Source organism: Bubalus kerabau, chromosome 4 (assembly GCF_029407905.1).
Source record: "Bubalus kerabau isolate K-KA32 ecotype Philippines breed swamp buffalo chromosome 4, PCC_UOA_SB_1v2, whole genome shotgun sequence".
Taxonomy (NCBI): Eukaryota; Metazoa; Chordata; class Mammalia; order Artiodactyla; family Bovidae; genus Bubalus; species Bubalus kerabau.
Window position 1 is genome coordinate 146,094,674 of NC_073627.1, and position 9,594 is coordinate 146,104,267.

General features: G+C 40.1%; 1 pseudogene; it reads left to right on the forward strand.

Moving 5' to 3' along the window:
• The first annotated feature begins 1,079 nt into the window (after positions 1–1,079).
• On the forward strand, positions 1,080–5,706 carry LOC129651002 (nucleophosmin-like; annotated as a pseudogene).
• The last annotated feature ends 3,888 nt before the right edge of the window (positions 5,707–9,594 follow it).

A 9,594-nucleotide genomic window follows, 5' to 3' on the forward strand; every position in this document is an offset into this window, starting at 1 on the left:
ATTCATTTCACTCAACATGAGCTAAGTCGCTTCAGTCATGTCCAACTCTTTGCAACCCTAAGGGCAGAGGAGCCTACCAGGCTCTTCTGTCCATGGAATTCTCCAGGCAAGAATACTGGACTGAGTTGCCACGCCCTGCTCCAGGGAATCTTCCTGATCCAGGAGTCAAACCAGGTATCCTGCATTGCAGGTGGATTCTTTACCACTAGCGCCAGCTGGGAAGCCTTCACTCAGTATGCTGCTGCTGCTGCTAAGTCACTTCAGTCGTGTCCGACTCTGTGCGACCCCATAGACTGCAGCCCACCAGCTTCCCCCGTCCCTGGGATTCTCCAGGCAAGAACACTGGAGTGGGTTGCCATTGCCTTCTCCACTCACTCAGTATATCCGCCCCTAATTTACTGTGTCTGAGTAGTGAGTCCTGAACGTTTGTTTTGCCTAAATAAGGAAAACAGACAATTCAGTGTATCACTCCCTAACTTTAATAACATCTGGAGACAATATGACAAGGTTGATGTACTATAACACTTGTTAAAGTGAAATTCAACCCACATTGCTTTCACAAACCACCAGGCAGCCAATTAAACATCCTACAGCCCATGGGCTCAGTGTCTGCTAACAGAAAGGCCAAGCAACCTCATTACTGGCAAGATTAATTTCATCACTTTTTTGTGCTAAGTGCCTATGAGTCACTCCCAAAATTTAAAACACAAATACAAAATATTAATGAAAGTATTTCCCAAATGTGTGGAATTCCTCATGGCTCTTTCTGCCCACTCATTTCACCTCTCCTGGGTCACCTACCTACAAAACTCTACTGGCAACCCGCATTTTAGAAGACATGAGTTTAGGAACCTCAAAAACAAAAATAACAAGATGTGCCATCTTCTACATATTTGCAAATCTGGGATGGTGCATGCACTTTTGTACTGTAGGAAGAGTCCTCTGATCCAACAGCTGGCACTTGTTCTCGCATTTGAAGCTTTGCAAAAGAAAGAGAAGGAAAAGACAAAATTTAATTCTAACGTAGAAAGCAATCTGTTTTACAGCTGGAGGCATTCAGAAATGCACAGCATGGAATGATGTTGTTTGTGCTGAGAAGTGTCTGGGGCCCTGAGATCCTCCCAGCTGGGAGTGCCTTGGTGCAGGTGCTGAAGCATGAAGTCCCCAGAGGGCTGGCTACTCCCTCCTCTTCACCATCCCCCAGGAGAGCTTTACTCACAAAACATGCACTCTGACCAATGACTGAAGTATATCAACTATGCTCATAGATCTTAAGGAAAACACATGATCCTAATTTTAGGTGTTTGAGAAGCAAAAAAAAAAAAAAAAAGAATTTGAATTTGCCAAGTAACATTATGGTGATGACCCTCTTACTTATATGTGAAACCCAAGGTCTATCCCGACTTTCAGGCAATGAAAAAGTGATGCTCACAGCAGGGCTCTGGGCCCAGGTGTGAGTAACAGTATTTAGCAGGAATAGACATACTCTATACAAGTCAGTCAGTTCAGTCACTCAGTCATGTCTGACTCTTTGCAATCCCATGGACTGCAGCATGCAAGGCCTCCCTGTCCATCACCAACTCCTGGAGTTTACTCAAACTCATGTCCATTGAGTCAGTGATGCCATCCAACCATCTCATCCTCTGTCATCCCCTTCTCCCCCCACCTTCAATCTTTCCCAGCATCAGGGTCTTTTCAAATGAGACATTTACAACAGAAATATAACAGTGTTGGTTAGTAATTAATCATCCTAATGGGCTATATACACACTTAAGTTAGAACGTAATATTCTGAAGTTATTTCCTGAAATAAGACCTTTTACCTAAGTACATTGCAAATGTAAAATGAAATGATAAAGGACTAGAAGGAAATGTAAACAAGTATTGTATTATCTAAGGAGGGAGGTAGTCTTTCTAAGAGTGATACCAATGACAGAAATAACAGCTGTAATAGGTTTGACTGCCTAAAAGCTAAAAGCAATCAAACAAATTAAAGGGGGAAAAAAGTAACAGCAACAAAGATTACTAACATAGAAAAGTACATCAACAAAATTGAAAGCCTAAAAAGAATAGAGAAAAAAATTTTGGCAACAAAGAAAACAGATAAAGAATGAGTAAACTTAATGTTGTGGTGGTTTAGTCTCTAAGTCGTATCCAACTCTTATGACCCCATGGACTGTAGCCTGCTAGGCTTCTCTGTCCACCGGATTCTCAGGGCAAGAATACTGGAGTGGGTTGCCATTTCCTTCTCCAAGGGATCTTCCCAACCCTGGAATTGAACCTGGGTCTCCTGCATTGCAGGCAAATTCTTTACTGACTGAGCTACAAGGAAGGCCCCAAACTTAATGTACACAAAGCAATTAAAAATCAAGAAGAACCCCTGTGTGATTCCCTCCTTCATGACTGTATCTCCATCCACTTTCTCTCCTACCAAGTACCAGTAAGTACCCCAAGGACAGTTTGGTTGAAATGAACATGAGTCCTTGAGGCCCCAGAACTGACCAAAACTTGTAATTTTAAAGTGGATGATAATGGAAGAAGGCTGAGCACTGAAGAATTGAAGGCTGAGCACCAAAGAATTGATGCTTTTGAATTGTGGTATTGGAGAAGACTCTTGAGAGTCCCTTGGACTGCAAATAAATCAAACCAGTCAATCCTAAAGAAAACCAATCCTGAATATTCATTGGAAGGACTGATGCTGAAGCTGAAGCTCCAATACTTTGGCCAACTGATGCAAAGAGCCGACTCATTAGAAAAGACCCTAATGCTGGGAAAGATTGAGGACAGGAAGTGAAGGGTTCGACAGAGGATCAGATGGTTGGATAGCTTCACTGACTCAATGGACATTAGTTTCTGCAAACTACGGGAGATGGTGAAGGACAGGGAAGCCTGGCTTGCTGCAGTCCATGGGGTCACAAAGAGTCAGACATGGCTGAGCAACTCAACAACAACAATAATGGAAGATGACCTAGAGTTATCTTTAAGAATAACTGATACAAAAGATAAATTGCATATTACCAAAACAGTGGCAATGAATTATGCAAACAGTCAAAGTTGGAAACTTTGAAAACATCTATATAACCAACGGTTTCCCTTGGGAGCTTTGAAATAACACCACTTGTGGCTTAGAGTTAAGGGATGGTTCATGCATATTAGTAGACAGTACTTGGTTGGTGTGAAGGAAGATGAAGAATCAAAAGATGAAGAGGAGAAAGTGAAACTCCTAAGTACGTCTGGAAAGTGATCTGGTCCTGAAAGTGGCGGCAAACTTCCACCAAAAAAAAAGGTCAAACTTGCTGTGAAGATGATGATGATGATGATGATGAATATAATGAGGAAGCTGAAGAAAAGGCTCCAGTAAAGGAATCCATATGAAATATGTGTGTGTGCTAAGTCACTTCAGTTCAGTTCAGTTCAGTCACTCAGTCATGTCAATCCCATGGATCACAGGACGCCAGGCTTCCCTGTCTATCACCAAATCCTGGAGTCTACCCAAACTCATGTCCATTGAGTTGGTGATGCCATCCAACCATCTCATCCTCCGTCATCCCCTTCTCCTCCTGCCCTCAATCTTCCCCAGCATCAGGATCTTTTCAAATCAGCCAGATCTTCGCATCAGGTGGCCAAAGTATTGGAGTTTCAGCTTCAACATCAGTTCTTCCAATGAACACCCAGGACTGATCTCCTTTAGGATGGACTTGCTGGATCTCCTTGCAGTCCAAGGGACTCTCAAGAGTCTTCTCCAACACCACAGTTCAAAAGCATCAATTCTTCAGTGCTCAGCTTTCTTTGGGGCTTCCATGGTGGCTCAGGTGGTAAAGCGTCTGCCTGCAGTGCAGGAGACCCAGGTTCAATCCCTGGGTTGGGAAGATCCCCTGGAAAAGGAAATGGCAACCCACTCCAGTACTCTTGCCTGGAAAATCCCATGGACTGAGGAGCGTGGTAGGCTACAGTCCATAGGGTTGCAAAGAGTCAGACACGACTGAGTGACTTCACTTTCAGCTTTCTTTATAGTCCAACTCTCACATCCATACATGGCTACTAGAAAAACCATAGCCTTGACTAGATGGACCTTTGTTGGCAAAGTAATGTCTCTGCTTTTTAATATGCTGTCTAGGTTGGTCATAACTTTCCTTCCAAAGGGTACATGTATTTTAATTTTATGGCTGCAGTCACCATCTGCAGTGATTTTGGAGCCCCAAAAAATAAAGTCAGCCACTGTTTCCACTGTTTCCCCATCTCTTTGCCATGAAGTGATGGGACCAGATGCCATAATCTTAGTTTTCTGAATGTTGAACTTTAAGCCAACTTTTTCACTCTCCTCTTTCACTTTCATCAAGAGGCTTTTTAGTTCCTCTTCACTTTCTGCCATAAGGGTGGTGTCATCTGCATATCTGAGGTTATTGACATTTCTCCCAGCAATCTTGATTCAAGCTTGTGCTTCCTCAAGCCCAGCATTTCTCATGATGTACTCTGCATAGAAGTTAAATAAGCAGGGTGACAACATATAGCCATGATGTACTCCTTTTCCTATTTGGAACCAGTCTGTTGTTCCATGTCCAGTTCTAACTGTTGCTTCCTGACCTGCATACAGGTTTCTCAAGAGGCAGGTCAGGTGGTCTGGTGTTCCCATCTCTTTCAGAATTTTCCACAGTTTACTGTGGTCCACATAGTCAAAGGCTTTGGCATAGTCAATAAAGCAGAAATAGATGTTTTTCTGGAACTTTCTTGCTTTTTCAATGATTCAGCAGATGTTGGCAATTTATTCTCTGGTTCCTCTACCTTTTCTAAAACCAGCTCGAATATCTGGAAGTTCACAGTTCACATACTGCTGAAACCTGGCTTGGAGAATTTTGAGCATTACTTTGCTAGTGTGTGAGATGAGTGCAATTGTGCAGTAGTTTGAGCATTCTTTCACATTGCCTTTCTTTGGGATTGGAATGAAAACAGATCTTTTCCAGTCCTGTGGCCACTGCTGAGTTTTCCAAATTTGCGGGCATATTGAGTGCAGCACTTTCATAGCATCATCTTTTAGGATTTGAAATAGCTCAACTGGAATACCATCACCTCCACTAGCTTTGTTCGTAGTGATGCTTCCTAAGGCCCACCTGACTTCACTTCCCAGGATGTCTGGTTCTAGGTGAGTGATCACACCATTGTGATTATCTGGGTCGTGAAGATCTTTTTTGCACAGTTCTCCTTTGTATTCTTGCCACCTCTTCTTAATATCTTCTGCTTCTGTTAAGTCCATACCATTTCTGTCCTTTATTGACAGTCATTTCAGTTGTGCCCAACTCTTTGCAACCCTATGGACTGCAGTCGGCAAGATTCCTCCACCCATGGGATTCTCCAGGCAAGAATACTGGAGTGGGTTGCCATTCCCTCTTCTAGGTGATCTTCATGACCCAGGGATTGAACCCAGGTCTAAAATGCATAAAAATCAAACCAGAATGACAAGACTCAAAACTATTGACACCAAGATGAAAAGGTCAAGAATCTCAAAAACATAGAAAAACTTCTAAAACACCAAAAGGAGCTGATTCTATGGAACACATTAAGTAGAAGGCAAGCAAGTATAGAAAAAGGTGGTTCTCTTCCCAAAGTGGAACCCAAGTTCATCAATTATGTGAAGAACTGCATCTGGATGACTGACCAGAAGTATGTTCAAGATCTCTGGCAGTGAAAGAAACGTCTTTTAAGAAAATAGCTGAAACAGTTTGTTAAAATTTTCCATCTTATTTTTGTAACTGTTTATAATCTGACTGTTTTTTTTTTTTCAGTTGGGATATTGGCATCTTTATTTGTACTAATCTCTGTTTCAGGAAGGGATTGGCTTGTTTTATTTTATTTTCTAATTGAAATTTCAATTTAATTTAAAGTTTAAAAGAATTAATGAGAAAAAGATGAGTCCCCCAATATAAAAAAAATCATGGTGAAAGGACATGCTCAGATAATTTACAAACACAGAACCCAAATATTTTGGTTTCTTTTTAAGTATAATGTCCTTAGTAATCAAAGAAATGAAAAGTGTAAATATACATATTTTTTTCATTTACTAAATTGACAATTTAAAAAGAAATAATGGACCCATTTGGGAAAGAATGTGGAGAAACTTATAAACTGGGGCTGGGAATGACAGCTTATCCGTTTATTTCCAGGTTTATAATTTTGCAGTAGGAATCAGAAGTCCCAAAATTTACATTTCATTTGACACTGGAATTCCAAACTCAACCTAAGGAAAAAATTGTGGATAATTATAAAAAATGAAGCTATAACACCCATGACCATGTTGTTTACAAGTGGGAAATAGTATTGGGTATATCAATATAATATATTGTATTATATTTCTACAATATAAGTGTATTCTATAAATACACTCATACAATAGAATATGAGGCAGTGATTTAAAATTATATCAGAAAGACATTTACCACTATTAAATTTTGATAGGTTCCTAAAAAATATAAACATTTATTTATAAACATATATGTATAAATATATAAATGATAATACCCATATAAAAGAGTAAAAGCATATAACTAAAATGCTAGCAGTGATGAAATCACAAATGATATTTATTTTGTTCTTTTTTGTTGTTTTACTTCTTTTTGCTTTCTCATAGTTTCTACATTGTCTTCAAATAGCATATAACTTTTACAACAAAAAATAAAGGTTTTGTTTTTTTTTTAAAGAAGAATTTTACAAGCAAAAGGGAAAAGCTTATGTGTTTCTCACCAAAGTAAATGGCTTTCATTTACGGCTTCCAAAGAGCATGCTGCCTCTCTTTCTCCCCCCTGATCTGCATCCAACTCTGTTATAATTTCCTTCACATCATGAAAAAAATTACCCAAAACCCCAAGCTCACTCATTCAATTAACTCCCTACCTCTTCCTTACTCAGTATTCAATTAACATTGAATCACTTTAAGTCTTGCTATTTTAAAACCTGCTCTAGCTAATCTATTTTTTTTTTAAACAATCAGCTCTGGTTTTTACTTCTGAGCCTTCAAACATCTCTGAGAACAAGTGGATCTTTGAAAACAAGTCACTCGGTTGTTCTGGGCCTGTTCTCTGGAGTTCGATAGGTATGTAAGACAAAATGAAATAACTTGGACGCTTCCAACTCAGAGCAGCCGTGCGCCAAGGAAAGCAAAAAAAGCAGGCCTTGAACATGAAAAAATGCAGGCCTAGGGCATGAACATACCTGACATGGGTCAGGGTAAGGATCATTTTTTAAATGAATTACCCCACACAGTTTTGTAGGAAGCACACTGCAGTCTCATGCTGTATGGGTCTCTGGCCCTTGTCTGCAGTCAGCTCCCTGTGTGACTTTGGACAAGCAGTTTAATTGCTCTGTGTATTCTTTACATCATTCTTAAAACTATGGTATTATTTCTAAGATGACATCTAAATTGATGGGCCTTCCTGCCCCCTTTAACCCAAATTGTGTTACTCTAAGGGCTTCCCTGATAGCTCAGATGGTAAAGAATCCACCTGCAATGCGGGAGACCTGGGTTTGATCCCTGGATTGGGAAGATCCCCTGGAGAAGGGATAGACTACCTACTCCAGTATTCTTGCCTGGAGAACCCGATGGACGGAGGAGCCTGACGGGCTACTGACCATGAAGTTGCAAAGAGTTGGACACAACTGAGCGACTAAGCACAGCACAGTGTAACTCTAACAAATTCATCAAGTCTATATAATCAGCCAAGCCCCCTTAAAGTATTAATAGCTCACAGGCCAGTATCACTACAGATACATTTCTCTTTGTTGCTGTGTGTACTGAAGCTATTTAGCCTATTCACATCTATTACATATTCATTATGTCCTATAATAAGAGATTCCTTTGATCCTTTTCCTCTATTCTCCCATCCTTCATTTTTCTCCCTGTTCATCCATCTTCTTGCTTTGATTCAGGGTACAGTGAGTCACTTACTTACCTTTACAGACTAGGGAAGAGCCCTTTATATTTTTTAACCTGAGGGAAGTTAGTCATTGGAAATGCTTTGATTTATTGCAACTTATCACATATATCGTTATTTCAAAGTAAAAAGAGAGCCAATCAGAAAGCAGAAGAACAAAAATGAAAAGAGTTATCAGCTAGATGGCCCAAGCATGGGACTAATTTCTTGCAAAGTTCACAAACACAGCACTGTTCTCAAACCAAAGTAAGACTCTCCTGACTCTCTGATCCAAGAAAAGAGATCAATACTAACTACATGCTGGAAAGGGTGTGGACCACTCATCACTGGTGGAAGTGTGCAATGGCACAGCCACTCTGGGAGAGAGTGAAGCCGTTTCTCACAAAACTAAATCTGCATTTACCACATGGCCTGACAAATACACTCTTGGGCACTTGTGCCAGAGAAATGGAAACTGATATTCACACAAAACCTGTACACAGATGGTCAGCTTTATACACAATGTCCCCAAATAGGAACCAACTGAAATGTCCTTCAGTGGGTGACTGGCTAGAGGTTGTGAGGCATCTAAACCATGAAATACTACTCTGCAATAAGAAGAAACAATTTTTTAATATTTATTTGCTTTTATTTATGTATTCATTAATTGGCTTTGCCAGGTCTTAGCTGCAGATGGGATCTTCAATCTTCTTTGCAGCATGCAAGATCTTTAGTTGCAACATGTGAACTCTTAGTTGTAGCATGTGGGATCTAGTTCCCTGACTAGGGGTCAAACCAGGGTCCTCTACACTGGAACCTGGAATCATAGTCACTGGACTACCAGGGAAGTCCCAGGAACAAACTATTGACAACTTAACAACACATGAGAACTTGGATGGATCTGAAGGGAGATACACTGATTGAGAAAAATTCTCAAAGGCTATACCTATATGATTCCTTTTCAAAAAAAGTTTTTCTATTGAAACTATAGTTGATTTATAATGTTGTGGTAGTTTCAGGTGTCCAGCAAAGTGATTCACATTCTTTTCCATTCTAGGTCATCTGTATGATTTCTTTTACACATCATTCTCAAAATGATGCAATTATAGAGTTGAACAGCAGATTAAAGGTTGCCAGCACTGATTAGTGGGGCAGGGGAAGAGAAGGAGGAGGTTGTGGCTATTAAGTGATCCTTGGAATGGAACTATCTTGTACCTTCAGTGTGGAGGCAGCCACACACATCTGCCCAGCTGGTAAAATTACAAAGGACTAGCTATACACAGATGAGTGCATGTAAAACTGCTAAAAATCCAAATAAGGTCACTGGATTGTGTCAATATCATCAATATCAGTTTCCTGGATTTGATATTGTACTATAATTATGCAAGATGCAAGAGAGGGAAATCAATGCTAACAGCACATATATGGACAATAAAAAGCCACCATCAACTTCGAGTATTGGATTTTTCCTGTAAAGCCTTTTTATCGAATGGAAATGCAAATCTCCCCTATAGTCCACATTCCCTGAAATTTTAAATTATTCCTAACTTTAGGTGCTCTATTTTGTGGTGGTTGTCATGGTGATGTTTAAAGAAAGGGAGAACTATAAAGTGCTATACAAAGATCCTGTGTTCTCCAAGTCACTAGAATAGTATTTCCTTACTGTAGCATATGCCATTGGTTCCCCATCTCCA